Here is a 9,334-nt window from a genome sequence, read left to right as displayed (position 1 = left end):
ATCACCCTAGACAATATAAAATACTTGGGAATCTATCTACCAAAACAAACACAGGAATTATAAGAAAACAACTACAAAACACTTTCCAAACAAATAAAACTTGATCTATACAATTGGAAAAAATTTGATTGCTCATGGGTTGGATGAGCTAACATAATAAAAATGACCATTCTACCCAAATTAATTTACCTATTTAGCGCCATACCTATCAAACTACCAAAAAAACTTTTTCACTGAATTAGAAAAAACTTTAACAAATTTCATTTGGAATAACAAAAGATCAAGAATATCAAAGGAAATAATGAAGAAAAATGTGAAGGAAGGTGGCCTAGCAGTACCAGATATTAAACTATACTATAAAGCAGGAGTCATCAAAACAATATAGTACTGGCTAAGAGACAGAAGGGAGGATCAGTGGAATAGACTTGGGCTAAGTGACATCAGCAAGACAGTGTATGATAAACCCAAAAAGCGCAACTTTTGGGACAAAAATCCACTATTTGACAAAATCTGTTGGGAAAATTGGAAAACAATATGGGAGAGAATAGGTTTAGATCAACATCTTACACCCTACACCAAGATAATTCAGAATGGGTGAATGACTTGAATATAAAGAGGGAAACTATAAAAAAATTAAGTGAACACAGAATAGTATACCTATCAGATCTCTGGGAAAGGAAAGATTTTAAAACCAAGCAAGAGTTAGAGAAAATTACAAAATGTAAAATATATAATTTTCATTATATTAAATTAAAAATCTTTGGTACAAACAAAAACATTGCAACCAAAATCAGAAGGGAAACAACAAATTGGGAAAAAATCTTTATAACAAAAAAACTCTGACAGGGGTTTAATACTCAAATATAAAAGGAGTTATGTCAATTGTATAAAAAAATCAAGCCATTCCCCAATTGATAAATGGGCAAGGGACATGAATGGGCAATTTTCAGATAAAGAAATCAAAACTATCATTAAGCACGTGAGAAAGTGCTCTAAATCTCTAATAATTTGAGAAATGCAAATTAAAACAACTCTGAGGTATCACCTCACACCTAGCAGATTGGCTAAAATGAGAGAAGGGGAGAGCAATGAATGTTGGAGGGGATCTGGCAAAATTGGGACGTTAATGCACTCTGGTGGAGTTGTGAACTGATCCAACCATTCTGGAGGGCAATTTGGAACTATGCCCAAAGAGCGGTAAAAGAATGCCTGCCCTTTGATCTAGCCATACCATTGCTGGGATTGTACCTCAAAGAGATCATAGATAAACAGACTTGCACAAAAATATTCATAGCAGTGCTCTTTGTGGTGGCAAAAAACTGGAAAAGGAGGGTGTGCCCTTCAATTGGGGAATGGCGTAACAAATTGTGGTATATGCTGGTGATGGAATATTATTGCACTCAAAGGAATAATAAACTGGAGGAATTCCATGTGAACTGCAAAGACCTCCAGGAGTTGATGCAGAGAGAAAGGAGCAGAGCCAGAAGATCATTGTACACAGAGACCAATACACTGTGGTAAATTTGAATGTAATGGACTTCTGTACTAGCAGCAATGCAATGACCCAGGACAGTTCTGAGGAACTTATGGTAAAGAATGCTACCCACATTCAGAGGAAGAACTGCAGGAGTGGAAACACAGAAGAAAAGCAACTGCATGAACACATGGGTTGAGGCGACAGGATTGGGGAGGTAGACTCGAAACTAACACTCCAATGCAACTATCAACAATTTGGAAATAGGTCTTGATCAATGACACATGTTAAAACCAGTGGAAATGCGCATCAGCTGGGGGGTATAGTCGGGGGGTGAAGGGGAAAGTAAGGGCATGAATCATGCAACCATGTTAACTTTTCTAATAAATAAAAATTATTAAATGGAAAAAAATAAATTATTGTACTTGTAAAATTTACATGTTTTGATCTCGATATAAGATTACTCTTCAAAGGTTATTGATTTAAAACTTCAAAATTTGCAACTAGGTACCTTGGAATATTCCTACTTTTACAAATAATAGTCTTATTTTAGGTTCCTTAGGATTACTGAGATGATTAATATTTCTAGTTAATTGCATTCTTCAATTACACTTTTATAATAGTGACAAGTTTGTTAATTAGTTTTAATTGCATCAAAATAACTACAAAGTAAAAGACATTATAATAATATTAATTCCATCACAATCAGGTACATATTAACAATGATATCAAATTATCATGAGGGTTATGCATTTTATTATAATTTTATATTCTGGATTTGAATGCATTACTACAAATCACAAATATTTTGAGAATACAATCTATTCAATTAACCTTTAAATACTAGTGAAATAGTGAACACAGGAGACATAATTTGACTAGGATCTAGTAACTTAAAGCATAAATTTAAGTTGTCACAATAATTATTTTTGCATTTTCTAATATTATTTGAAAGAGATAACTACTTAAATTGAACCAGATTTCTGTAAGTTACAAAATTAACATTAGCTTCTTATTAATTGTTTCACTTTACTGAGTTTGAGTTATTAAAAACTGTTGCTGAAAATATTTACAGTCAGAGACTCTCTCTCCTATGTGTAGAAGGGGTTAAATTATTTTTGAAACACATGCAAGGCTGTAGCCACTTCTCAAGTGGCCGTGCTCCTTAACTCTTTAGTTACTGAATTTGTAAAATTTACATCATTATTTTAAAACCTTGATGATTTATCACTACCAAATGAATATTAATTTAACTTTATTACATCCAAATTGTCTCTGATTAAAACTTTTTAACAATGTTTCCTACATATACCAGTTATTTTTTCAGACCCCTGCTTAAAGAAGAATAAAACCTGTAGTCTGGCCTCTCTATACCTTTGGACAAATCTACATACCTGATTAAATATTTCTTTTAAATCATGAACTAGTATCCTTATATAATTTGCAATCCTCAAATTTAGTTTAGTAAGCATTTTTGGCAAATCTGATTATTTTAATCCATATTTTACACACTGCAAGTCTTAATAGATAGCTTTTCCAATATAAATTTTGTGCACATTTAAAATTAACTGAAATTCCATTTTCTAACTGGTAGTCAATAGATTTATACTATGCCATCAGTATATATTCAAATTCCTAGCAAACATGTATCCTACTGAATTAGAGAAAGGGCTGTGAGTTTTGAGAAAAAGGAGCTATGTTTTTTTACTTTCCAAAATTATTTCTTGCTGAACTGAGGCAGCATGGATGATTCAATTTTGGCTTAAAATTTTCTCATGAACCATTCTCAGTTTAAAGGGGTCTAATTACAAAATATAAGCCAATGGTATTGTTCTAATAATTTATAAGTTAAGATTTTCACTAACATCAGTGTGATTAATGATAGGTTAAACTTGTGTCAGTCCAAAAGGTTTTTACCACTCTCAGTTAAGTATTTAGGTGAACTGATGATTCTGATTAGCTAAAAAAGTTTTAAATTACACTTCTGTATCTCAGTACACAGTTCAGAATCATTGCTTTTTCTGTCTTAATAAGTTTTTTTATTAGATTGCATTTAGAATTCTTGGTAAATTTGATTCAATACATATCTCAGTATTTAACCTGTTGATAGAATTTGGTGGTGGGATCAAAACTGTACCCTTTTATTGTCTTATGATTTCTTTGTTCCCTTTCTTATGGCCAGTAAGAAATGGAAGAAATGTAGACAAATTACCTTGTTGATTCTCACCTTAATGAGAGCAGAGAATATGATTTCTTTTAATCAATTAAATTCTCTTAGAGTTTAAAATACTCAGAAATCCATTCGAGATGTTATTTTTCTGAATTTTTCAAACTCCTCTGTCTGTCTTTCCCATTCCTCCAGAATGAATGAGAAAGAGAGAGATTTATTTTCTTCAAAATTCCATTGTGATCACAGACAAACACAACAATAAAACTTAAGATTCAAATTGATCAGAGATACATAGACACAACATATAGACACACAGACTGATCAAGGACAGATTTCCTGGGCATTTCACGCATACTCTAACAAATATAAGACATCCTATCCACACATCAATAAATCATATCTTTCATTGCTAAAGAAATCTGGAGAAAAAAGAAAGTTTATTATTCAGAGAATTGATTAACTCTAGCAAGGAACTGGCTAAGCTAGGATGAATTCTTGGATTAAATTTAGTCATTGGTGGTGCCATTGGTTGGCCTACTTTCCATCTTCCCTGAAATCTCTTATCAGGTAATCTGTAACCATTTCGATGGAATTTGGAATTACAGTTTTTCTTCCAGTGGTAACCTTTCTCACATCTGGGACACAAAGAGTTAGGGGCATTGGAACAAGAGCTTTTTACAGCCTTTGAGCCCTTAATCATTTCAGAATATGTTTTTCCTTTCAGGGCTGCTGTGATGGCTATACCCTGCATATATGCTGGAGTAAAGTCCTCACAAGCTTTCACATAGTTACTAATAGTCCCAGATTCTTTAACATTTTGAAGCATGCTCTGACTCACATTGTTGGCGTTGTCATAGGCAAACTTTCTGACTATTATCTGAGTTGAATATTCATCATTTGTATATTTTTTTACTTCTTGATTTAATCTTTTTATAAATTCTGTATATATTTCCTCTGGGCCTTGTCTAATCTCAGCCAAACCTATGGACAGTTTCTTAGTTACTGGGATTCTTTTCCATGCCTCTAAGGCACACTTTGTACATTGGATTAGGGCTTCTCTAGGTAAATTAATCTGATAAGCATGTAATTCCCATTCATCTATTCCAAGTAACATTTCTTTAGTAACTCTGATGCCCTGTTTCTTATTAATGGCTGCCTTCTGTTTTGCCAATTCATCAAATTCTGATTTCCAAAAAAAGGTAGTCCCCTGCAGAAAGGGAATATCTGGAGGTCTGAATCCAATCAAAGGGGGTCATCCAAATTGCCCCCAAGGTTTCCACCAAAGTTAAAGTGTATGGAGAAGCAGGACCATATGAAGCACAAGCTGTCTTAATTTCTTTTAACACTTTGTAGGGAAGAGGCTTCCATGTAGGGGCTACTTCATCATCATCCAATTCATCAGCTCTAAAAATAACTGGGAAACAGAATGACATGTCTCCATCCTTCTGATCATTTTTTAGGGCTCCTTTAAACCTATATTTGGGGGCTGTAGCTGTGGAGCTTGTGCTTTGAACAGCAGAGGCTCCTCTGCCTTTATCTCTCTTTCCTCTTTTGAAGAGAGGTTTGTAAGTGGGGGAAGGTCCGCTGCTAGTGACTTTTTCATTCGAATTTTAAAGCTCAGTTTTGATTTACTATGAGCCTTTTCCTCCTCCTCTGATTCTAACACTGAAACCTTAAAGATTTCATTCTCTGCATTCTAAACAGATAACAAAGTTGTTTTCTAAGCAGCCGATAAAATTTTTTCTGGCAATTGTTCTGATCCGTGCTCAGTATAATAATTTTTCAAATCATTGCCAACTTTTTGCCAGAATTCTAAGGGAATCCACGGGCTACAATTTTGAATAAGATCAAGAAATTTAGTGAGCAGTTCTTTACTAATTTTTACTCCCCATTTTCTGAGGATGTGCTTAGTTATATCAATAAAAAGAGTTCTTTCCTTTGATTCAATGGGTCCCATCCTTTTAATCTATTCTTTTACTTCTAGTATCTTCCTTTAAGGGGAGAGTTCTGAAAACTGGATTTCTTGCCCTTCTTCAGGCAGAAACTAAACTGTCATAATTTGGGAGTTGTCTGAGAGGGAGGGCAAATATTTACCTGAATCCAGTGATCCAAGGTACCTGTTCAGGTGCCAAATGTGCCAAATGAGATCTCTTTATCATCTCTGATAAGGATAATCTATAAGGACAGTTTAGTTGATAAGGAAATAAGTAAGGGACAAGGAAGTTGTCTTTTACCTCATGCTTCCAGCTCTGGCTTCAGGAGCATGGAGCTTATTATATATATATTTCAAGACTCATTTCACACAAAAGAACCCCCCCCCAAACTTTGCAGATGTGCGGAAGTTACAAATTATGTCACATCAAAACACAAAACATTGGCTTCAGAATAGACCAAGGCCAAGGTTGAATTTTGACTAGGTTCTTATCAGAAAGCCAAGTTGGGGAGTATCCCTCTCAGGGTCAAATTGCCCCCTCTAAGATTTTGGTCTTGGCTATACCAGGCAGCAGCATTCCTTGCTGTGTTAACAGTGTTAACCCTTTAAATTCAGGTGTGATAGGAACTTAAAGTTTTTCAATAAGGCCACAATACTTTTCAACAAGAAATCACAAGGATCACAAAAGGGGTCAAAAGAGGAGTCTCAGATTTTTATCTATTCTCTTATTGACTTCCCACAAGAAGCCACTTCTCAACAGGGGGTGAGAGATCTTGTCTTTCCAGTTTGCATACTTGTTGTCTCCTCCTCCCCTCTTCCTTCTTACAGTGTGGAGGAACCCTTTGCATCAACATTCAGCCTCCACCACTTTCAAGAAAGTTGGAGTGAGGAAAGGAACAATAATTGTAGTGACCTCAACTCTTCCCTTTCCACTTTCTCCCTTTGAACACCACTGGTAGCCTAAAGCATGCCTACCACCCCAACCTCAGTAGTAACATTGATTTTTAAACAGAGGTAAAGAAATTGTTTTCTCCAAATGAGGGTTGTCCTTCAAAGGCTAGAGAAAAAGACCATCCTCTTGACTTTATAGCCACTCCTTGATTTTTTACCCAAACTGGGAGTCTCCAGCTTAATTACTGACTAGACTTTGGTCATAGGTTCCTGTTTGAATCTTGATTTGTTTGTTCAATTAATTAGACTTGTTTCTAATGAATATATTCATTCTGAGAGAATGAAGGTCAAGTATCAGTAAGAATTATTGACAAGTAACATGTCTTAGTGGGTACAGCTAACCAGAAGAGATGAGTTTTTTTTAAAGAATAAGTGGTAGAGTTGAAGGCAATTTGTAAAAATAAATTTATTCATTTTTGTTACTAGCATGTATTGTCTTTGCCTCCCACTTCACACCCCCTTAATTTAATTCTGCAAATAAAGATTAAATTCTCTAAAAAATGAAACCAGTTCCCCCACTGGTCATATCTAAAAATAGGTGTCTCCATTATAATTTTTTTTAAATCCTTAACTTCTGTGTATTGGCTCCTAGGTGGAAGAGTGGTAAGGATAGGCAATGGGGGTCAAGTGACTTGCCCAGGATCACACAGCTGGGAAGTGTCTGAGGCCGGATTTGAACCTAGGGCCCCCTATCTCTAGGCCTGACTCTCAATCCACTGAGCTACCCAGCTGCCCCCTCTCCATTATAATTTGATCACTTCTCTGATAGAAGGGATAGTGCTTCATCTTCTCTCTTTTGTCCTGCTGGTTTATCATTACTGTCATCAGTTCTAAAGTCTTTTAACATTTTTTTCCTCTAGAATGTTGTCACTACAATAATTGTTCTCCTAGTTCTTCTGCTCACTTCTTTCTGCATCAGTTCTTAGAGGCCTTTCCAGGTTTCTTGGAAACTTTCCTTTTGGTAATTTCTTAGGACAAAATAATATTTCATGGCACTTATATATCCCAATTTGTTTAGCTCTTCCCCATTACAAGGACACAATGTAAGGTTGAAACTTGGATACGTAGCAGTTAGTGTACCCCAACCCCTCTGGGCCCCTTCCTGGAACAAGCTGCACAACAGCATCCCAGCTTAGCTACACACCCGAACCAGAACCCTGTTATCTGACTTAGCAGCTTGAGCAAGCATCCCCGAAGGTCTATATAACTGCTGTAACCCTCACCCCAGGCACAGCTCTTACTTTGGAGCAGCCCTAGGGAGCTAGTAATAAAGTGTCTCTGGTGAACTTGCATTGCCTCCCAGTCTCCATTCTTGGGGTCTGCAATTTCAGACCCTAACAACACCCTTTATGTTCCAGTTTGGAGCTACTATGAAAAGAGCTGCTATAAATGTTGATGTTTCAATCTTTTCCTTTCTGATTTCTTTGGAGTATAAGTTGTGTAGTGGTATTATGGAGTCAAAGGGCAGGCACAAGGGGGCAGTTGGATGGCTCAGTGGATTGAGATCCAGGCCCAGAGATGGGAGTTCCTTGGTTCAGATCTGGACACTTCCTAGCTGTGTAACCCTGGACAAGTCACTTAACCTCTATTGTCTAGTCCTCACTGCTCTTCTGCCTTAGAACCAATACACAGTATTGATTCTAAGATGGAAGGTAAAGGTTTTAAAAAATAAAGGACAGGCACAAATTAGTTAACTTTTGAGTGTATAGTTGCAAATTGCTTTTCAGAATGGCTAGACCAATTCTCAGCTTCACCCACAATGTGCTTAATACTCCTACTTTCCCACAGTTCCTCTAGCATTTGTCATTTTCTCCTTGTGTCATCTGCCAGTTTTATATGTATGAGGTGGTACCTCATGACTGCTTTCACCTTTTAATATATTTTTATAGCTTGGAATTTTTTCCTTTCTGACTCATCTGTTGGGAAATGGCTTTGGTCTTACATATTGATTGATTCACTCCTAATATATATTGGATAAGAGACATTTATCAAAGAAACTTCCTTCAAAGATTTTTCTTCTTGGTTAACTATTCCTTTCTAATTTTACCTATATTAAATAAAATGTGCCAAATATTTTAAAGTTTTATATAATCACGATTGTACATCTTATGTCATGTGATTTTATTATGATTAATTATGGACTCTTCCCGTCACCATAATCTGAAAGATAATTTATTCCTAACTCCTGTTTTTTTGGTTATGATGTCACCTTTTATATCACAATCATTTGTCCAATTGGAGCATATAAATGGAGGGTATATTGGTATATCATATGAGGTGTGCATCTAAATAATTTCTAGCAAATTTTTGTATAGTTTTCTCAGAGCTTTTTAAAAATAGTCCTTCCCTGTGACCATGGTCAAACATTGATATCTGCTTGTTTTCTGCTGTATATTGTATATCTAATCTCTTTGATTGATTGACCTTTCACAAGCACTAAGTTGTTATAATGATTACTGCTTTGCAGTAGTCTGAGATCTGGAACTGATTGATCCCATCCTTTGCTACTTGGTTTTTAGTATTGAACTTGAGACCTTAGACTTTTTGGTCTTCCATATGAAATTCATTGTTTTTCCTAGATGAACTACTTTGTTAGTTTAATTGGTACAGCACTAAGTAAATTAATTTAGGTAGTATTGTCATTTTTGTAATATTGGCTGAGCCTACTCATGAGCAATTATTGTTTCTTCCATTATTCATCAATCTTTCTTTCTGCAAAGAGTGCTTTAGTTGGTTTAGTTAGTTTAGTTTCATATAATCATTGGTTACATCTTAAAAGTTACATTCATAAATATTTTATAGCTTC

The sequence above is a fragment of the Gracilinanus agilis genome, chromosome X, assembly GCF_016433145.1.
Source record: "Gracilinanus agilis isolate LMUSP501 chromosome X, AgileGrace, whole genome shotgun sequence".
In the NCBI taxonomy this organism is placed as follows: Eukaryota; Metazoa; Chordata; class Mammalia; order Didelphimorphia; family Didelphidae; genus Gracilinanus; species Gracilinanus agilis.
The sequence above is the reverse complement of the archived record's forward strand: the minus strand, read 5'-3'. Positions refer to the sequence as shown.